General features: G+C 44.3%; 1 protein-coding gene across 2 annotated transcripts in view; it reads left to right on the plus strand.

The window, feature by feature from the left end:
• The first annotated feature begins 10,152 nt into the window (after nt 1-10,152).
• SMOX (spermine oxidase) overlaps nt 10,153-23,269 on the plus strand; it is a 76,515-nt gene continuing 63,398 nt past the window's right edge. For both annotated transcript variants that reach the window (XM_060779421.2, XM_060779422.2), the window contains exon 1: nt 10,153-10,366. The gene's annotated coding sequence lies outside the window, so the exon portion shown is untranslated. The remainder of the gene's footprint in view (nt 10,367-23,269) is intronic.

Consider the following 23,269-nt stretch of genomic DNA (forward strand, 5'->3'; position numbering starts at 1 on the left):
CAGAGCTCAGTCTGTTCAGCACCTTCCAAGTCGCCCAGTTTTCTGTGTGCCCAGGGGGAGTCTCTAATTTGGTCTCAGCCATTGAGGTTCTGGGTTTGAGCCTGCCACTTTTGGACTCTCGCTTGCTGAGATGTTCCAGCAAGTGTCTCTGTAGATCTTAGAAAACTATTTCTTGATTTATGTCGTTGACATGCTGGCTGATACCCAAACAAGGGATGAGCTGGAGATGTCTCTGCCTTGGTCCTTTCACTATTGGCTGCTACTTCCCGGCAGATGTTAGGTGGTGCAATATCGGCTAAGCAGTGTAATTTCTCCAGTGGTGTAGGGCACAGCCATCCTGTGATAATGTGCCATGTCTCATTAAGAGCCACATCCACTATTTTAGAGTGGTAAGATGTGTTCCACACTGGGCATGCATACTCAGCAGCAGAGTAGCATAGCGCAAGGGCAGATGTCTTCACTGTATCTGGTTGTGATCCCCAGGTTGTGCCAGTCAGCTTTCGTATGATATTGTTTCATATGATATTGCTTCTAGCGCCCACTTTTTACTTGATGTTCAGGCAGTGCTTCTTGTAGGTAAGAGCACAATCCAGAGTGCACTCCAGAAGCAACCAGAAGTAAATGAGATGGTCTTGTTTTTTAAAAGAAGAAAGCACATATGGGCAAGAAACAGGATCAAAGAAGTAGATCAAACGTGGTTCAACCTAAACTGTTAATTGGAGACAAGATGTTGCCTTTTGCAAAGCTCTGCTTTGGTTACTAAGGTTGGAGATAGACTGAACAAACGCAGAGGAGCTGGGCCAAGTTTGGAAGCACACTCCTTGTGCAATTATCTCATTTTCTCCCTCTCTCTCCCGGGTCATGTTTGCAGCAAAGGCCATCTGAGGACAGCGCTACTGGGTTAGGCTCACACTGGCGGTGTCGTCAGGAAACCACAATTTTGGAACGGTTTGAGAAACGTGTCCTTTGCTTGTTTAAAACAAAAAAAGAGAGAGAAGAAGAACAGAGTTGAAAGAATGTATAAATAAATGCACACGTGGCGTTTAAAAAAGGAGGATTCTGTGTGTGTGTCTGATACTCTCGGGGAAAAGAGCAAAAAGACATTATTTGACATATAGATCTATTCTGCAAATGGCAAAACAGGGCTCATTCCATGGATGGACAAAACACAGCGATCTCTCTCCAAATATGAGGCTTCTCTGTCAACTTTGTGTCTCAGATGTTTGTGACTTCCCTCTTGGCAATGGTAGGGATATGAATGAATCAGATAGAGTAGCCAGTCTTACGAGGGTTGAATGAAAATTAATGCCTTCACCTTTGTTTCTTGGGTTTGGATGGGAATATTTTAATAAATCAAACGCAGAAATAATCCTTAGAATGTGCTCTTTAATCACCACTATTCACTTTTCCAGAGCCCCCGGTGGCGCAGTGGGTTAAAGCACTGAGCTGCTGAGCTTGTTGATCGAAAGGTCGCAGGTTCGATTCCAGGGAGCGGCGTGAGCTTCCGCTGTCAGCCCTAGCTTCTGCCAACCTAGCAGTTCGAAAACATGCAAATGTGAATAGATCAATAGGTACCGCTCCGGCGAGAAGGTAATGGCGCTCCATGCAGTTATGCCGGCCACATGACCTTGGAGGTGTCTATGGACAACGCTGGCTCTTCGGCTTAGAAATGGAGATGAGCACCACACCCCAGAGTCAGACATGACTGGACTTAATGTCAGGGGACTACCTTTACCTATTCACTTTTCCACATAATCACCAGACATTTGGATACATTTCTGCCAACAATGAACAAGTTTTCTGAAGCCGTCACAGAAGAAGTCGACACTCTGTTTCCACAACTAGCATCTCACAGTTCTCTCAATGTCTTCATCAGAAGCATAATGATGTCTTCACGGATCTTCTTTCATTATTGGGAACAGATGGAAGTTAGACAGTGCTAAATCTGGACTGTATGGAGAATGTCATACGATGGTGAGATCCAGTTTCTGAAGTTCCAAGTCTGTGCACTTTCATTTCAGGTGTCAGCATCCTGGGTACCCATTGTGCACAGATCTTCTGATAGCCAAGCAAAACAATAATGTGACCCACATGTTCTTGTGAAATGCCGATTATTCTTGATACGATGATCATCCTGAATCAATCTATTAACCTTTTGCTTGTGAAACTCGGTGGTTGCTGTCACAGGACGTCCAACTCTTTGTTTGTCACACAAGTCAGATGTTTCCACCTCAACATCTTTAAACTTTCTCACCTAACGATGCACAGTACTCACATCAACACAATCACCATAAACCAGGCCCGTAGCCAGGATTTTGATTCAGGGGGGGGGGGGATGAGTCTGAGTGAAAGAGGGTCTACCCTAGCAAACCTTTTGTTTCATTACCCCAATGTTGTTGTTCATTCGTTCAGTCGTCTCCGACTCTTCGTGACCTCATGGACCAGCCCACGCCAGCGCTCCCTGTCAGCCGTCACCACCCCCAACTCCTTCAAGGTCATTCCAGTCACTTCAAGGATGCCATCCATCCATCTTGCCCTTGGTCGGCCCCTCTTCCTTTTGCCTTCCACTTTCCCCAGCATAATTGTCTTCTCTAGGCTTTCCTGTCTCCTCATGATGTGGCCAAAGTACTTCAACTTTGTCTCTAGTATCCTTCCCTCCAGTGAGCAGCCAGGCTTTATTTCCTGGAGGATGGACTGGTTGGATCTTCTCGCAGTCCAAGGCACTCTCAGAACTTTCCTCCAGCACCATAGTTCAAAAGTATCTATCTTCCTTCGCTCAGCCTTCCCTAAGGTCCAGCTCTCACATCCGTAGGTTACTACAGGGAATACCATGGCTTTGACTAGGCGGATCTTTGTTGCCAGTCTGATGTCTCTACTCTTTACTATTTTATCGAGACTGGACATTGCTCTCCTCCCAAGAAGTAAGCGTCTTCTGATTTCCTGGCTACAGTCTGCATCTGCAGTAATCTTAGCGCCTAGAAATACAAAGTCTGTCACGGCCTCCACATTTTCTCCCTCTATTTTCCAGTTGTCAATCATTCTTGTTGCCATAATCTTGGTTTTTTTGATGTTGAGCTGCAACCCGGCTTTTGCGCTTTCTTCTTTCACCTTTATTAGAAGGCTCCTCAGCTCCTCCTCGCTTTCGGCCATCAGAGTGGTGTCATCTGCATATCTGAGGTTGTTAATGTTTCTTCCAGAAATTTTCACTCCAGCCTTGCATTCATCCAGCCCCGCACATCGCATGATGTGTTCTGCATACAAGTTAAAAAGGTTGGGTGAGAGTATGCAGCCTTGCCGTACGCCTTTCCCAATCTTGAACCAGTCTGTTGTTACCCCAATACCCCCATGCATATGGGATATATTGAGCATGGTGATCAGATCATGATATGAATAAACATAACAGTTTAAATAATGTACCAGTAAAGCCTTCTCGTGAACCACCATGGGAATTTCGGGGGGGGGGGGGGGGGCTGAAGCCCCTCAAGCCCCCACCGGCTAAATGCCTGCCATAAACACCTTACATTTTCTGATGAATCTCCTTTGAGTGACACTTTCTGCTGTCAAGAATTCAATGACTGCACGTTGCTTAAGTCACATTGACCGACTGTCTGTGCAGGGTTCCATACTTCACAATTTAACAACACAACTGTTCAATGCTAAGGCTTCCCGCCAAAATGGAACTGTAGAGGAGAGTCTACTGAACAAGCCAGTACCTGCTGCATACCAGTATGCCATCCGTTGAGTAGTTACGAAGGTGGAGGCATTACTTTTCATTCAACCCTCTTACCTATGAACTGTTAGGAATTGTGGGAGTTGAAGTCCAAAACACCTGGAGGGCTGAAGTTTGCCCATCCTTGCTCTACACTGTTAAGATTAACGCCATTTGACGCCAATTTAACTGTCATGGCTTTGGAATAATTAGAGTTATAGTTTTACAAAGAGTGAGGATGCCTCTCCAATCTCCAGCTCCGGGAATACCATTGTATTAAGCCATGGCAGTTAAAGTGGTTTCAAAATGCATTGATTCTATAGCGGAGACACCGCTATAGTTAACAGATCCAGTGTGCCCCTGACACGATAAAATAAATAAATAAATAAATAAATAAATATTATATTATTATCATTTTCCAACTATGATGAGGTAAAAATCAAAATGACAAACTGGCTGAAAAAGGCAGAGAGAAACTTCTATGACACAGGGACAGAGGCGGCCCTAGGTAATTTTCAATGGTAAGCAAACAGTATTTTGGTGCCCCCCCCCCCCTAACCAATCATTGATATTTATTTTCTGTTTGTCGTGGGAGTTCTGTGTGCCATATTTGGTTCAATTCCATCATTGGTGGTGTTCAGAATGCTCTTTGATTGTAGGTGAACTATACATCCCAGTAACTACACTTGCCACACTTGCTCCCTTGCCTGGCCTGCTTTTGAGTCCGGAGGCATGCCTGAAGACCCCGGTGTGTGCACCAAAAGTCACATCTTCTCCTGACTTTCTCCTCAGCCATTGGGACCAAGAGAGGGAGAGAGAGAGAGAGAGAGAGGTGGAGATGCCCACCTTTCCTGAGGGAGTGGAGGGAGCGGAAGTGGGAGATACCTCCAGCCGGAGGGGCTCTCTCTCTCTCTTGGTCCCAATGGCTGAAGAGAAAGTCAGGAGAAGAGGTGACTTTTGGTGCACACACTGGGGTCTTCAGACACGCCTCCGGACCCGAAGCGGGCCAGGCGCGGCGGCTCCGCCCCTTGGCCCAACTGCAAATTGGGGAGAGGAGAGGAGGCGGGTGGAGCGCCGGGGGATCGGGAAAGGGAGCCAGTCATGGGGAAGGGATCGAACGCGGAGAACGATGGAGTGCTGGCTCTGCTCGCGCACCCGGTGGCCGGGTGGAGCAGGAACGAGAGGGGCTAGGCGAGGCTCAAGGGCCCGGCCCCTTTGGGAAGAGGATCGCCCGTCAGCGAAGCAAGAAAGCCGAGGCTCCCCCCGGACTGCTAGGGCTGTTGTGAGCTGAGGGGGCGCTCCTCAAGTGGCGGTCGAGGGGCATTTACAGAGGCACCTCTGCGCCCCTGGCAAAAAAAAAAGTGTCCTGCGACCGCTTACTTCGCGTAATGGATGAGCCGCCCCTGCACAGGGATCAAAAACTCGTCCCATGGATGACAAAATGTGTTGAACTGAATTGTGATTATGTAGAAATATAATGTAATGCCTGTGCTCCAATCTTTGTAAGTTTAATTAAAATATATTCATTCTTTCTATTTTAAAATAATCTTGTAACCTTCCTTACCAGATAACCCTTGTATTATCTGTTTTCATTGAATTCATAACGCTATGGTAAGAAGACGATTCCCCTTGCTTCCCCACATCCCTCATGGGATGAAGTTCCTAGAGATTCCTAGTTATTTCAGATTTTAAAAGTAGTATTTTTCATGGTTTTTCCACTTTCCTCTGCCTTTAATTCCAGTGAATCTGGTGGATGGTTTTACGTTGCTCCTTCCCAATTTGTTTTCCAGAAGGACTCATTTAAAGTTTCTGGCAGAATTGGTGGGAACAGGTAACTTTTTGTTCAAAGGCGGTGATCGTTTCCAACTTCTCCGTCTCTATGTTCATTCGACCGGGATCAACGGAGAGCTCCTGACTCCCGATGCTGATGGGTGTGTTCACACTGGTAGTTTATTGTTGGAACTGCGACCGGTTTGGCTCTTAATTGCTGCTACAGCCTTTGCAACAGAGAGCAGTGGAGTTTAGCATTACATTTTCTGCCAAGGCAGAGGAGAACAGCACCAGGAGTTGAATTCCCAAGTCACACTTTGAATCGTACAGAAAGATTTTTCCGCTGGACCAAAACATTGCCGTTTGATAAGGTAGGTGTGAATGCATCCTTTGGCTATTATACTAGACTCTCAGTTAACCAGAACTCTCAAGTAACCAGAAACTGCTTTTATCTGACATTTACCAATCCCATGGGTTTTGGTTAGCTGAGAGTCTACTATATTTAATGATTAAAATTACAATCCTAAACTCATATATCTGGAATAGAAAAATGGCTGAACTACTTCCTAGATCAGTGGTTGTCCACCTTCCTAATGCTGCGACCCTTTAAAAGAGTTACTGATGTTGTTGTGAGCCCCAACTATAAAATTTATTTTTGTTGCTACTTCATAATTGTAATTTTGCTACTGTTATGAATCATAATGTAAATATTGCAATATTCCTGCTTCTTGGCAGGGGGTTGGACTGGATGGCCCATGAGGTCTCTTCCAACTCTTTGATTCTATGATTCTATCTGGTATGTAGGATGTATTTTCATTCATTGGACCAAATTGAGCACAAGTAGCTGATGCGCCTAAATTTGAATACTGGTAGGGTTGTGGGGGATTGATTTTGTCATTTGGGAGTTGTAGTTGCTGGGGTTTATAGTTCACCCACAATCAAAGAGCATTCTGAACTCCACCAACAATGGAATTGAACCAAACTTGGCACACAGAACTCCCAGGATCAACAGAAAACAAGCAGTGACCATCACTCAAAAAATTGATTTTGTCATTAGAGAGTTGTAGTTGCTGGGATGTATAGTTCACCTATAATCAAAGAGCATTCTGAACTCCGCCAATGATGGAATTGAATCAAACATGGCACACAGAACTCCCATCACCAACAGAAAACACTAGAAGGGTTTGAGTTTTGGAGTTGTAGTTCACCTACATCCAGAGAGCACTGTCCACTCAAACAATGATGGATCTGGACCAAACTTGGCACGAATACTCAATATGCCCAAATGTGAACACTGGTGGAGTTTGGGGAAAATAGACCTTGACATTTGGGAGTTGTAGTTGCTGGGATTTATAGTTCACTTATAGTCAGAGAGCATTCTGAATCCCACCAACGATAGAATTGGGTCAAGCTTCCCACACAGAACCCCCCATGACCAACAGAAAATACTGTGTTGTTTAACAAAGATGGCTAAAGGTATTGTTGAAGGCTTTCATGGCCGGAATCACTGGGTTGTTGTAGGTTTTTTTGGGCGATATGGCCATGGTCTAGAGGCATTCTCTCCTGACGTTTCTCCTGCATCTATGGCAAGCATCCTCAGAGGTAGTGAGGTCTGTTGGAACTAGGAAAAAGGGTTTATATATCTATGGAATGACCAGGGTGGGACAAAGGACTCTTGTCTGCTGGAGCTAGGTGTGTTTTCTTATGGTCTTTGGCGACCTCTTTGACACCCCCTTCGTGACACTCCCAGGGGTCCCGACCCCCAAGTTGAGAATCGCTGTCAAAGGTAGTTCATAGCAGCTTGTGGTCAAGCATTGTCAGATCTAGATGGGTCAAATGTTAGCATCTACACTCTAGAATTGATGCAGTTTGATATTACCAAGACACAATGTTACAGAATCATGGGAGTTGTCGTTCTCTGTTAAAGAGCGATAGTGCCTCATCAAACTACAATTCCCAGGGATCCCATATCATTGAGCCACGACAATTAAAGTGGTGTTAAAGTGCATCAATTCTAAAGTGTAGACACACCCGAAGTCAGGTTTGGCCCGAGCTGATTCATGTTTACTCAGAAGAAAATCGTGTTGACAGAAATATGGCAGTTCTCTCAGTTTCAATTCGATAGTAGAGACATCCTTGTGGGGAGCAAAAACAAGACATAAACAACAACAACAACAACGGGAAATATAAGCTATGTTACTGGAGTAACCTATTTATTGCTCCCAATGATGTGTGTGAGTCGTCTGGGAAATGTGAAAAGTGCGAAATTAAATTCGGCGAGGTTTGCAAGGCAGCATAAAAGGGATTTTTCATCGGCAGCCAATGTCTCGAAAGCCGGTCCCCCTGTTTTGCACGTTTCCTCGAAGTTTCCTTAGAGAATAAGGCGCCTCACTCTGGAAAACCTGTTTTTTAAAAATCTGTTTCTCTTGACTCAACTTAGCGGTTCATGGAAACACGCCACCCGACTTGATGGAAAACCTTTGAAAGTTTCTGGCACCTGCGAGGGTGAATTTCCTATTGCCTGGAAGGTTTTTTCTGGCACCAAAAAGGTGCAAAAAAGAGAGAAGTATTTATACATATTGCTAAGTCTGGACAACTTTTATGATTTGTGTACTCACGTATATTTCGTATTGACAGCGTGCAATGAATGAATGGAGTTTTGGCCCCATGTGTCAAGTCTATGTCTATGAGATCTTGAGATTTGTAGTTTGGTAAGACATTGAGCTTCCAACGGCACAGTGGTTAAACCGCTGAGCTGCTGAACTTGCTGACTGAAAGGTCGGCGGTTCGAATCTGGGGAGAGGAATGAGCTCCCGCTGTTAGCCCCAGCTTCTGCCAACCTAGCAGTTCGAAAACTTGCAAATGTGAGAGATCAATAGGTACCACTCCGGTGGGAAGGTAAGTTGCCGTTGTCTATGGACAACGCCAACTCTGTGTACTCATGCCGTGTACTCATGCCGGCCACATGACCTTGGAGGTGTCTACGGACAACACCAACTCTGCATGTGCTCAGGGGTATTGTAGGAAGAATCATAGAATCATAGAATCATAGAGTTGGAAGAGACCTCATGGGCCATCCAGTCCAACCCCCTGCCAAGAAGCAGGAATATTGCATTCAAATCACCCCTGACAAATGGCCATCCAGCCTCTGCTTAAAAGCTTCCAAAGAAGGAGCCTCCACCACACTCTGGGGCAGAGAGTTCCACTGCTGAACGGCTCTCACAGTCAGGAAGTTCTTCCTAATGTTCAGATGGAATCTCCTCTCTTGTAGTTTGAAGCCATTGTTCCGTGTCCTAGTCTCCAAGGAAGCAGAAAACAAGCTTGCTCCCTCCTCCCTGTGGCTTCCTCTCACATATTTATACATGGGAGGAAGCCACAGGGAGGAGGGAGCAAGCTTGTTTTCTGCTTCCTTGGAGGCCCAGTTCCAGGGAAAGAAGAGACAACAGGAAAGCAATTGAAATGAAATGCACTCTGCACAGTGGTTAAAGCATTGAGCTGCTGAACTTGCTGACTGAAAGGTCGGTAGTTCGAATCCGGGGAGAGGGGTGAGCTCCCACTGTTAGCCCCAGCTTCTGCCAATCTAGCAGTTTGAAAACATGCAAATGTGAGAGATCAATAGGTACTGATCCAGCAGGAAGGTAACGGTTCTCCGTGTACTCATGCCGGCCACATGATCTTGGAGGTGTCTATGGACAACGCCAACTCTGCATGTGCTCAGGGATATTGTAGGAAGAAGGCCCAGTTCCAGGGAAAGAAGAGACAACAGGAAAGCAATTGAAATGAAATGCACTCTGCACAGTGGTTAAAGCATTGTGCTGCTGAACTTGCTGACTGAAAGATTGGTAGTTCGAATCCGGGGAGAGGGGTGAGCTCCCACTGTTAGACCCAGCTTCTGCCAACCTAGCAGTTCAAAAACATGCAAATGTGAGTAGATCAATAGGTACCGCTCCGGCGGGAAGGTAATGGTTCTCCACGTACTCATGCTGGCCACATGACCTTGGAGGTGTCTATGGACAACGCCACCTCTGCACGTGCTCAGGGGCATTGTAGCAAGAAGGTCCAGTTCCAGGGAAAGGAGGGGAAAAGGAAACGAATGGAAAGGAAAAAGCACTCTGCACATGCTCAGCGGTATTGTAGCAGAAGGCCCAGTTCCAGGGAAAAGAGGGAAAAAGGAAACCAATAGAAATGAAAAGCATTCTGCACATGCTCAGGGGCATTGTAGCCAGAAGGGAAAGGAGGGAAAAAGGAAACCAATTGAAATGAAAATCACTCTGCACATGCTCAGGGGGACTGTAGCCAGAAGGCCCAGTTCCTGGGAAAGAAGAGGTAACAAGAAAGCAATTGAAACAAAAAGCACTCTGCACATGCTCATGGGCATTGTAGCCAGAAGGCCCAGTTCCATGGAAAGGAGGGAAAAAGGAAACCAATGGAAAGGAAAAGCACTCTGCACATGCTCAGGGTCAGCCAGAAGGCAAAAAAGAGGCAACAGGAAAGCAATGGAAATGAAGGGCACTCCGCAGATGGCGAGTGCAGGTGTTGCGACTGGGGAGATGAGCCCGCTTGGCGTGCAAAGCCCTCTGCACGCGCCCTGAGGCACTGCAGCCCCGGGCAGGCTCAGGCTCAGGCTCAAGCTCCTCCTCCTCTCTTCTCCCCTCCTCTTGCTGCGGGAGGCGGGCCCAGAGGAGGAGGAGGAGAAGGAAGGAAGGAAGGAGAGCAGGAGGTCCGGCTGCCCAGGAGCAGGCCGACGCCGGTCGTCTCCGCCGCCGCCTCTGTTGCTTCTTCTTCTTCTCCCGCTGCTGCTCCTGCTGCTCCTCCTTCTCCGCCTTTGCTGCCTCCCGTCGCCAGGCTGAAGGGCCAGGATTCTTCCCCCGACACCCACGGAGAGAGGTAGGCACTGGCTGGCAGGCAGGCAGGGAGGGAGGACAGGGCAGCCTCCTCTTCCTTCCCTCTTCCCTTCTTTCTAGCCTCCCTCCCTTTGCTTTGCTTTCCTTCTTCCTCCCTCCCTCCCTTTCACCCTTTCCTCCCTATCCCTTCTTCCCATCCTTCCTTCCTTCCCTTCTTCCTCCTTTCCTCCCACCTTCTCTGTCCTTTTTTATCCTCCCTCCCTCCCTTTTCATTTCTTCTTCCTCCTCTTTCCTCCCTCCCTTCCACTCTTTCCTTCTTTCTATCCTCCCTCTTTCTTTCTTTCTTTCCTTCTTTCCTTTCCTTCATCCCCCTCTCCCTACTATCCTTCCTTCCCTCTGCCCTTCTTCCTTTTCTTCTATCCTTCCTTATTTCCACCCTCCCTTCCTTTGCTTTCCTTCTTCCTCCCTTCCTTCCACCTTTTCTTCCCTATCCCTTCTTCCCATCCTTTCTTCCTTCCTTCCCTCCTTCCCTTCTTCCTCCTTTCCTCCCACCTTCTCTGTCCTTTTTTATCCTCCCTCCCTCCCTTTTCTTTTCTTCTTCCTCCTTTTTCCTCCCTCCCTTCCACTCTTTTCTTCTCTCTATCCTCCCTCTTTCTTTCTTTCCTTCTTTCCTTTCAATTTCTTCTTCATCCCTCTCTCCCTACCACCCTTCCTTCCCTCGTTCCTTCTTCCTTTCCTTCTATCCTTCCTTATTTCCTTCCTTCCTTCCTTTGCTTTACTTTCCTTCTTCCTCCCTCCCTCCTCGCTTTCTTCTCCTCCCTCCTTTTCCTCCTTCCCTTCCTTCCCTCTTTCTGTCTTTCCTCCCACCCTCCCTCCTTTCCTTCCTTCCCTCCCTTCCATCCTTCCCTTCCTTCCCTCTTTCTGTCTTTCCTCCCACCCTCCCTCCTTTCCTTCCTTCCTTCCCTCCCTTCCATCCTTCCCTTCTTCCCTTCTTTCCTTTCCTTCTGCATCCTTCCCCCTCTCACTCTTCTTTCCTTCCTTCATGCTTTCCTGTCTTTTCCCTTCCCTTCCTTCTTTCTTTTCCTTCCGCCTCCTTTCTTCCTCTCCCCCTCTCCTTTCCTTCCTTTTTCCTTCCTTCATGCTTTCCTTTCTTTCCCTTTCCCTTCCTTCTTTCCTTTTCTTCTGCCTCCTTTCCTCCCTCCCTCTTCTTTGCTTCCTTCTTTCCTTCCTTCACTCTTTTCTTTCTTTTCCTTTCTCTTCCTTCTTTCCTTTCCATCTGCCTCCTTTCCTCCCTTCCTCTCTCTCCTTTCCTCCTTCCTTCCTTACCTCCCCCTTTCCTTTCCCTTCCCCTTCTTTCCTTTCCTTCTGCCTCCTTTCCTCCCCCCCTCTCTCTCCTTTCCTTTCTCCTTCCTTCCTTCCCTCTTTCCTTTCCCTTCCCTTCCTTGTTTCCTTTCCTTCTGCTTCCTTTTCTCCCTCCCTCCCTCCTTTCCTTCCTTCTTTCCTTCCCTCCCTCCCTTTTTTCTTCCTTCCCACTTTCCTTTCCCTTTCTTCTTCCTCCTTTCTTCCCTCCCTCCCTCCCTCTTTCCTTCCTTCCTTCCTTCCTTCCTTCCTTCCTTCCTTCTTCCCTTCCTTTCCTTCTTCCTCCTTTCTTCCCATCCTCCCTTCCTTCTATCCTTCCTTCCTTCCCTCCCTCCTTTCTCCCCCCCCCCCCTTACAGGTCTTTCTCTCTCATATATATATATAAGTGGTGTGTGTGTCCAAAATGGTCAGAGAATATCAGAGAGGATCATATATATAATATATACTCTCCAATCCTTGTAGACCACCCTCATAATATTCTACCATCTTATCCAACACAACCATATTTTCCTCCCATTGTAGAGCCCTCATTATCTTCACTTTAACATTCTCCTGTCCTTTTAGCCCTCCCTTAATAAACCCTTAATATTCTCCTATTATTTAACCTATTTAATAGGTCCCTAATATTCCGCTATTATTTTTGATCCCTCCTTAATAGTCCCTTCATATTCTCCTGTCATTTTAGAGACCCCTAATATCCCCCCCCCCAATATTTTTCTACCATGGTCAACAACAACAATAAATAGATTTGAGTACCCATACACATAAACTTGTAATGCTCCAAAATTGTTCACTTCGGTGGCTGAAATAATGTCACCTTTGCTTTCGGACGGTTCAGTGCACAAACTTTATTTCAGGCGCAAAACGATTTCAAAGATTACATAAAGCTACATTATATGTGACACATAAATGAATTGAATGCTTAGGCTTGGGTCCCATCTCCAAGATATCTCTCCTCTCTCTCTCTCTCTGTATTTTCAGACTGAGCTGAAAAATTATTATTATTATTTGAGTCTTCCATGTGTGTGTATTGTGTCACCTTTGCTTTCGGACTGGATCCTATCTCCAAGATATCTCATATATATATATAGAGAGAGAGGGAGGGAGAGGGGGGTATAGGTATAGGTACACACGCGCGCGCGCGCACACACACACACACACACACACACATAGTGTTATAGTGTCACCTTCGCTTTCGGACTGGGTCCTATCTACAAGATATGTCAATATAATATGTGTGTGTGTGTGTGTGTGTGTGTATATATATGTATATAGGTATAGGTATACACACACGCACACCTATATATAGTGTTATAGTGTCACCTTCGCTTTCAGACTGGGTTCTATCTCCAAGATACCTCACTATATATATATATATATATATATATATATATAGGTATAGGTTTTGGTAAAGGTTTTCCCCTGACATTAAGTCCAGTTGTGTTCAACTCTAGGGGTTTGTCCTCATCTCCATTTCTAAGCGGAAGAGCCGACATTGTCCATAGACACCTCCAAGGTCATGTGGTCGGCTTGACTACAAGGAGCGCTGTTACCTTCCAGCTGGAGTTGTACCTATTGATCTACTCACATTTGCATGTTTTGAACTGCTAGGTTGGCAGAAGCTGGGGCTGACTGTCTATCTATCATGGAGTCCCTTGTGGCGCAGCAAGTTAAACCGCTGATCTGGTGAATTTACTGAGTGAAAGGTTGGCAATTCGAATCCGGGTAGCAGGGTTTGCTCCCGCTGTTTAGCCCCAGCTTCTGTCAACCTAGCAGTTGGAAAACATGGAAATGTGAACAGGTCGATAGGTACTGCTCCGGTGGGAAGGTAACAGCACTCCATGCAGTCATGCTGGCCAAATGACCTTGGAGGTGTCTGCAAACAATGCTGGTTCCTTGACTTAGAAATAGAGATGAGCACCACCTCCCAGTATCGGACATAACTAGACTTAATGTCAGGGGAAACCTTTACCATCTATCTATCTAATATCTATCTATCTGTCTATCTCTCTCTTGGAGATAGGACCCAGTCTGAAAGCAGAGATGACACTATATATACATGCAAAATATCCAAAATATAGACCTTACTACCTCTGAGGATGCTTGCCATAGATGCAGGCAAAATGTCAGGAGAGAATGCCTCTAGACCATGGCCATATAGCCTGAAAAAACCAACAACAACCCAGTGATTCCGGCCATGAAAGCCTTCGACAATACATTATCCAAAATATATGTTATCCAGAACTCTTCTGGCCCCATTTGGAATATATATGCAAGTATTCCAAAATATCTGACATCCAGAACTCTTCTGGCCCCATTTTGGATAAAGAAGACTCAAATAATAATAATAATAATAATAATAATAATAATAATAATAATATCATCATCACACAATCCTAAACGCTTGGGAAGTGTTCTACTTGTGATTTCGTGATAGGAAATCCAGCATATATATCTTGTTTGCTGTGTCACAACTGTGTTTTTGTGTCAATAATAATAATAATATGTTTTCAGCTCAGTATTCCCCTTTCCTTTAGCTCTATTACTGATGCCCTTGTCCTTATTCTAAAGCCCACTCCTCTTTAATTCACCCTCTTTGCAACCCACCTTTTCAATGCACCCAATTCCATAGGTGTACATTAGTATAAACAAGGTAACAAAGACATCCTTCCAGCCATGTCTTCTAACGATCAGATGAATGAGTAAAGGAGAAATGGAAGTGTTGACATTGGTTATTTCTGTGTGTCTGTGTGTCCTTTCTCCCCCAGTTATTCCAGTATGTCGTGGATACTGGCTAGATAGAGCCACTGGTGTCTATTGTTGTGTCTCCATCTTTCCCTTTGTCCGATGGAGCTGTCCGTCTTCATGGTTTCTGATTCTTTCTGTCTCCTTTCCTTGAGCCCCAATTTAAATCTGTATCCTCATATTTATGCTAAGACTAAATACTATATCATTTGAGACAGAAGGAAGAGGTATCTTGAGTTTTCCTATTATTATTATTACTATTATTATTATTATTATTATTATTATTATTGTTATGGATCAGAAAGGTGTTGCATCTGTACAAGGATTTATTGGAACGGAGTCCTTGTGTGCATTTGTTTTGGGAATGTATGTTTGTATTGAGACTAATAAAATCCTACCCCGGCGCACGCTGCTTCTGTGCGAAGGTTTGCGGTTAATTAGTCCCATTTGAGTGCATTGTGTCACACCCACAAACGATGGAACGCACGCGCCTTGTCTTCTGTGGCATCCACCTTTGTTCCAAATGACACATCTCTCCAGTCTTTCCCTTTCCGCTTCATTTTCGGGATTATTTCCTCTTTGGTGTGTTTGATTGCGAGTGTGACATTTCAACAGCGGGAGTGACAACACGCCTAGTCTTTTGCCAGAGAATAAAGCCTGCTTTATTTGTAATTATTCTCCCCCCCCCCCTTTCTCTTTTGCCCCAAACGCAGCTAATGATGAAATGGACAAAATGTACAAAACAGGGAGCTCTCTCCGGAGAACTAGAATTGTGTTGAAATACAAACATAGACAATAGGGGAAGCAGTGGAGCTTAGAAATTGTATTGGTGTTACCTTTCCAAGCTGTGTTTGAACTCAAGGCAGTGGACACAAAGTACCATCTTTAGAAACTCTTTTAACCTTCCTTCAGGGCATTTTCTTATCTTCCCAAGTTGTGTTTTCTTGCTGAATTTGCACAAAACCGGGCTTGTGTTTTGTGCTACTGAGTTGTAAACAATGTCCCTCGATCACAGCCACCTGCCACGTGACGATGGGTGCATCTACACTGCAGAATTGTTGCATTTTGACACCCACTTTCACTTCCATGGCTCAGTGCTATGGAATCCTGGCAGTTGTAGTTTCCATATTTCAAATCTTAGGACCCTATAGCATTGAGTCGTGACAGTGGTATCAAAGTGCATTAATTTTACAGTCTAGATAAGTGTTTCTCAACCTGGGGGTAGGGACCCCTGAGGGGGTCACAAAGGGGTGTCAGAGGGGTCGCCAAAGACCATAGGAAACCCAGTATTTTCTGATGGTCATGGGGATTCCATGTGGGAAGTTTGAGCCAATTCTATCATTGGTGGAGTTCAGAAAGTTCTTTGATTGTAATGAACTATAAATCCCAGCAACTACAACTCCCAAAACTCAAGGTCTATTTTCCCCAGGCTCCACCAGTGTTCACATTTGCGCATATTGAGTATTTGTGCCAAATTTTGTCCAGATCCACAATTGTGTGAGTCCACAGTGCTCTCTGGATGTAGGTGAACTACAACTCCCAAACTCAAGGTCAATCCCCACCAAACCCTTCCATTGTTTTCTGTTGGTCATGGGAGTCCTGTATGGCAAATTAGGCTCAAATCCATTGCTGGTGGAGTTCAGAATGCTCTTTGATTATAGGTGAACTATAAATCCCAGCAACTGCAGCTCCCAAATTACAAAATCAATCCTCCCCCAACCCCACTAGCATTTACATGTGGGTGCATTGGGTATTTGTGCCCAGTTTGGCCCAGTGAGTGAAAATACATCTTGCATATCTGATATTTACATTATGATTTATAACAGTAGGAAAATGACTGTTATGAAGTAGCAACAAAAACAATGTGATGGTTGGGGGTCACCACAACATGAGGGACTGTATTCAGGGGTCACGGCATTAGGAAGGTTGAGAACCACTGGTCTAGATGCACCTTATAATAACACTGATTGGAAGACAGGCATTGTATTGGTTGCATTCTCCCTCCCCTTTTGTTTCTGTGAAAAACGGAGGAACAACACATACTCGGAACAAATGTTTTCCCTGCTGTTTTCTGGCTCTGTGTTTTGGTTATTATGAAATAGTCTCGATTCAGTCCCTACAAACAATCTCTGGCTGCGCAGAAATGTTCACTGTCCCAACAATATATTGGAATTCTCATTGTTCTCAGAAAACATCCCTGGAATAAATCACACAATTTAAGTTTTTTTAATAAAAAAAATCCTGGATGTAGGTTTATTTATTTATTGTGTCAGCAGCAACCAGACATTTGTATTACATTTTAAACAAACAAACAAACAGACAAAATACAGAGTTTGCAAGCTTGGTAGTTGATTAAATGCCCTTTGACCAGTATCTGGCCACTTGGAGTGCTTCTGGTGTTGCTGCAAGAACATCCTCCCTTGTGCATGTGGCAGGGCTCAGGTTGCATTGCAGCAGGTGGTCTGTGGTTGGCTCTTCTCCAAACTCGCATGTCGAGGATTCCACTTTGTAGCCCCATTTCTTAAGATTGGCTCTGCATCTCGTGGTGCCAGAGTGCAGTCTGTTCAGCGCCTTCCAAGTCGCCCAGTTTTCTGTGTGCCCAGGGGGAGTCACTTATTTGGTATCAGCCTGCCACTTTTGGACTCTCGCTTGCTGGGGTGTTCCAGCGACTGTCTCTGTAGATCTTAGAAAACTATGTCTTGATTTAAGTCGTTGACGTGCTGACTGATACCCAAACAGGGGGTGGGCTGGAGATGTCTCTGCCTTGGTCCTTTCACTATTGGCTGCAACTTCCCGGCAGATGTCAGGTGGTGTGATACCAGCTAAGCAGTGTAATTTCTCCAGTAGTGTAGGGTGCAGACACCCCGTGATAATGCGGCATGTCTCATTAAGAGCCACATCCACTGTTTTAGTGTGGTGAGATGTGTTCCACACTGGGCATGCTGGATGTAGGTTAAAAACCATAACAAAGCTGACATTTTTGTGTTCAAATGGACTATTTACCTTTTTATCAACTCCTGCAGTCTGGAGATAAAATGCCATTGTGGTCTGTTTCACAACCCCAGTCTTATTCCCGTATTTCTTCGATTCTAAACACCACTGATTATATATATATATATATATATATATATATATATATATATATATATGTGTGTGTGTGTGTGTGTGTGTGTGTGTATGTATATGTATATGTGTGTGTGTGTGTGTGTGTGTGTATATATATATATATATACACACATACACACACAGACAGTAGAGTCTCGCTTATCCAACATAAACAGGCTGGTGGATAAGTGAAAATGTTGGAGAGGGATCAAGGGAAAGCCTGTTAAATGTCAAATTACATTATGATTTTATAAATTAAGCACTAAAACATCATGTTTCACAATAAATCGACAGAAAAAGCAGTTCAATACACGGTAACATTATGTAGTAAGTACTATAATTTACAAATATGGCACCAAAACATCGCAATGTATTGAAATAGCTGTGGATCCGGGCGGAAGGCAGACTGCTTTGGATAATACAGAATGTTGGATGAGTGAAGGTTGGATAAGCGAGACTCTATTGTATGTGTGTGTATGTATCTATATTGTATACACATTAGGTTGTTGTGTGTTTTATGAGCTGTATGTCCATGTTCCAGAAGCATTCTCTCCTGATGTTTTGCCTGCATCTATGGCAGGTATCCTTGGAAGTCAGGAGAGAATGCTTCTGGAACATGGACGTACAGTCCGGAAAATACGCAACAACCCAGTGATTCTGGCCATGAGTGTGTGTGTGTTCAACAACACATGCACACACATTCATATATATACACATACATATACATATATACACACATACACATATATATTAGAATATTTACCATATTTCTTCTATTCTAAGATCCACCTTTTCCCCATATAAACATTTTTAAAAATTGAGTACATCTTAAAATATCAAATTATATAGAATCATAGAATCCTAGAGTTGGAAGAGACCTCATGGGCCATCCAGTCCAACCCCATTCTGCCAAGAAGCAGGAATATTGCATTCAAATCACCCCTGACAAATGGCCATCCAGCCTCTGCTTAAAAGCTTCCAAAGAAGGAGCCTCCACCACACTCTGGGGCAGAGAGTTCCACTGCTGAACGGCTCTCACAGTCAGGAAGTTCTTCCTCATGTTCAGATGGAATCTCCTCTCGTAGTTTGAAGCCACTGTTCCACATCCTAGTCTCCAAGGAAGCAGAAAACAAGCTTGCTCCCTCCTCCCTGTGGCTTCCTCTCTCATATTTATACATGGCTATCATATCTCCTCTCATCCTTCTCTTCTTCAGGCTAAACATGGCCAGCTCCTTAAGCCGCTCCTCATAGGGCTTGTTCTCCAGACCCTTGATCATTTTAGTCGCCCTCCTCTGGACACATTCCAGCTTGTCAATATCTTTCTTGAATTGTGGTGCCCAGAATTGGACACAATATTCCAGGTGTGGTCTATTTATCTATCTTTCTATTTCATGATTCTAAGACATACCCCATTTTAGATATGTTTATATGGGGGAAAGTACATTTAGAATTGAAGAAATATGGTAACTATTTCAATTTGTTATGCAAAGACCCTACATTTGGAAATATTCATCACATCTTTGCATAACCGACAATTGCAGTATTTACTATATTTCTTCATCACTCAGAGATATTCCTCTGCAATGAGCTTTGCACCTTGTTTTCTGTTTTATTTGGATGGTGGCTGGAAGGAAATAAAGGGAGACATTTGCAAACAAAGCCCTTTCTTTCCCCTTCCCCCAGCAATGCTGCTAGAAGTGCGATCTAGTTTGAGCTGCATCAGCTGGGCATGCTTTGTGCTGAGATAATGCGCTGGCTCGGAGTATGTTCAGCATTATGCGCGTTGATGGAAGCGTTCCAAAGAGTGCCTCATTTACGAGAGAATTGTAGCTCCGGCGGCTCAAACTGCTGATGTGTATGAAACATAAATGAGCATGTGGAGCTCAAGGAGATAGCGGTTGAACTTGGAAAGGGGGTGTGAGGCTGTGCCTGACTCTTTCCAGAAATGCTTGCGCACTGATTTAGATAAGAAGAGCATTAAGAATTGTCTTGCTGGATTAGATCTGTCTAATCTGGTGTCCATCTTCAATCAACGGCTAGCCGTGGGCCTCTAGGAAACTAGGAAACGATGCATGAGCGCATAGCCTCACACTATTTGGACATACATCATTTTGCGACACAGCCATTCAGTTTTACTAGCAAACCAAAGGATACATAGGATTTACTAGCAAACCGAATCCTATGTAAAATCATACTACGTATTTTTGACATTAATATTGAAATCTGAAATATATTCCACCAGAAGCAACTTGCAGTTTCTCAAGTTGCTCCTGACACGAAAAAAAAAATCCTCCAATTCTATTTTCAGTCAAAGAGTGTGGAAGTGATGGTATAGTATAGTTGGATATGTGGTCGCATTGTAGCGCATTGCTCATTTGAGGTTGGAATTGTTTGCTCTTGCAGTTCACTCTTGCAAAATTGACTCATAACGTTGTGAGTGAAGAGTTAGACTCCGTCTTCTTGTAGTAGGATTTCAGCCTTCTTCAGCTATAGTTTATTAGGAAGATCTCCCTGCCTGAGCTACAGGTTATTGTGCATCATAAGAATAACAACAACTCTTTTACAAATGGTATTAGTTCCATATACAAGGGTTGAATGAAAAGTAATGCCTCCACCTTCGTAAATTCTCAACAGATGGCAGTACTGGTATGTGGCAGGTACTGGCTTGTTCAGTAGACTCTCCTCTACAGTCCCGTTTTGGTGGGAAGCCTTAGCATTGAACGGTTGTGTTGTTAAAGTGCAAACCATGGAACCCTGTGCAGATGGTTAGTCAATGCGGCTTAAGCAATGTGCAGTCATTGAATTCTTGACAGCAGAAGGTGTCACTCCAAAGGAGATTAATCAGAGAATGCAAACTATTTATGGTGATTGTGTTGATGTGAGTACTGTGCGTCGTTGGGCAAGTAAGTTTAAAGATGTTGTGGTGGGAACATCTGACAAACAAGGAGTTGGACCTCCTGTGACAGCAACCACCAAGTTTCACAAACAAAACATTGACAGATTGATTCAGCATGATTGTCGTATCACTCAGAGAGAAATTTCATGCATAATCAGCATTTCACAAGAACGTGTGGGTCACATTATTGTTTTGCTTGGCTATCGGAAGATCTGTGCACGATGGGTACCCAGGATGCTGACGCTGGTTGCGGAAACAGAGTGTCGACTTCTTCTGTGATGGCTTCAGAAAACTTGTTTATTTATTTATTTATTACGAACATTTTTACCTCGCCCTTCTTAGCCCCTGTGGGGACTCAGGGCGGCTTACAATTGGCAATAATTCAATGCCGCATCATAAAACACAGAATAACAAATATAACACTTATATATGAACATTAATAAATAAAGATTAAAACAGTATACTTACATTCTGATTAGCTATTGCCCGTCTGGTGGCTGTTTAGCTAGCCATCTACTAATGATTACGCCGTTTAACTTATCCAAATCCTCTTCCATGCCATAGTGAACATTATCAATTGTCCTTTAACCTGATTGCTTATCGTTGGCAGAAATGTCTCCAATTGTCTGGTGATTATGTGGAAAAGTGAATAGTGGTAGTTAAAGAGCACATTCTAAGGATTATTTCTGCCTTTGATTTATTACCATATTCCCATCCAAACCCAAGTAATGAAGGTGGAGGCGTTACTTTTCATTCAACCCTCGTATTTTATGCGAACCTGTGAAGCATGTCTATATAAGAGACTGTGCCGACTCCAAAGGCACCCTGCGAGTTCTGCAGGGACACGAGCCTAGATCTCCCAGGTCCCTGGGCGAACACACTATTTACTTTTCCATACTTCCTCATTGTACAAAGCAATATACCATTACTGATATTTTAATAATGGTATAATAATACTATTAGATAATAATAGTATTGAAAACAGTATACGTGAAGGAGATCAAGAACCAAACCCCAGTCCAACTGTATCTTTATCCTCTTTAACATTAGGAAGAACTTCCTGACTGTGAGAGCTGTTCAGCAGTGGAACTCTCTGCCCTGGAGTGTGGTGGAAGCTCCTTCTTTGGAAGCTTTTAAACAGAGGCTGGATGGCCATCTGTCAGGGGTGATTTGAATGCAATATTCCTGCTTCTTGGCAGAATGGGGTTGGACTGGATGGCCCAGGAGGTCTCTTCCAACTCTATGATTCTATGGGGCGATGGGACACACCATAGATTCCTGCCCTCCCTGATCTGCTAGTCCAAAACATTAAAGCCTTGGTGGCAGCAAAAAATGCCAATGGGATTTTGGCCTGCATCAATAGGAGCATAGTGTCTAGATCTAGGGAAGTAATGCTCCCCATGCTCTATTCCGCTTTGGTTAGACCACACCTGGAATATTGTGTCCAATTCTGGGCACCACAATTCAGGAGAGATATTGACAAGCTGGAATGTGTCCAGAGGAGGGCGACTCAAATGATCAAGGGTCTGGAGAACAAACCCTATGAGGAGTGACTTAAGGAGCTGGGCATGTTTAGCCTGAAGAAGAGAAGGCTGAGAGGAGATATGATAAGGGCCATGTATAAATATGTAAGAGGAAGACACAGGGAGGAGGGAGCAAGCTTGTTTTCTGGTACCTAGATTATAGAATCATAGAATCACAGAGTTGGAAGAGACCTTGTGGGCCATCCAGTCCAACTCCATTCTGCCAAGCAGCAGGAAAATCACATTCAAAGTACTCCTGGCAGATGACCATCCAGCCTCTGCTTAAAAGCCTCCAAAGAAGGAGCCTCCACTACACTCCGGGGCAGAGAGTTCCACTACTGAACAGCTCTCACAGTCAGGAAGTTCTACCTAATGTTCAGATGGAATCTCCTTTCTTTCCCCTCAAATACATGGCTATCATGTCTTCTCTCAGCCTTCTCTTCTTACTGGAGATTAGGACGCAGAACAATGGCTTCAAACTACAACATAGGAGATTCCATCTGAACATGAGGAAGAACTTCCTGACTGTGAGAGCCGTTCAGCAGTGGAACTCTCTGGAGTGTGGTGGAGGCTCCTTCTTTGGAAGCTTTTAAACAGAGGCTGGATGGCCATTTGTCAGGGGTGATTTGAATGCAATATTCCTGCTTCTTGGCACAATGGGGTTGGACTGGATGGCCCATGAGGTCTCTTCCAACTCTTTGATTCTTTGATTCTATGATCAATACAATCCCTTTGGATTGAGCCTGGAAACCCATAATGAACCATTGCATTTGGTTCACGACATATGGTCCGTAAGCTTAATTCTATCCCACAATCTGGAAGCTGGTTATGTTGTAGTTTCCGATTTGTTTGACTCCGTACACCGTACTTTTGTATGCCCACACTTTTTCCTTTGTTTGACTTTTGCGATCTGCTGCAGCACAGACTGAAGACTGGAAGGGTGTCCTTCCTTCACCCTGCTAATCCCATGTTTACATAGTGTTGGTACACTTAGTGTGTGTAGTGTTATATCTACGGAGTAACTTGGCAGGGTAAGTTAAGGACAGAGCGGAGTCATACGCTGGATGGAGGTAGATGTCTACAGAATTTGGCCACTTGTAAGCCGAACTTTTATTTAATGCTTCATTCTGCTATGTATTGAAACATCTTCGAATTGGGCTTCAAACTTGATAGCACCATTGCACGAAATTGGAAAATGCTGACTTAGCAGTATAATACAAATCTGTATCCACAGGGAATATTTTCCCTATCTTTGCATGAATACAAGTTTACATCTATATAAATAAAAATATAATGTTCGTTTGTGGGATTAACAGAA

Source organism: Anolis sagrei, chromosome 5 (assembly GCF_037176765.1).
Source record: "Anolis sagrei isolate rAnoSag1 chromosome 5, rAnoSag1.mat, whole genome shotgun sequence".
In the NCBI taxonomy this organism is placed as follows: Eukaryota; Metazoa; Chordata; class Lepidosauria; order Squamata; family Dactyloidae; genus Anolis; species Anolis sagrei.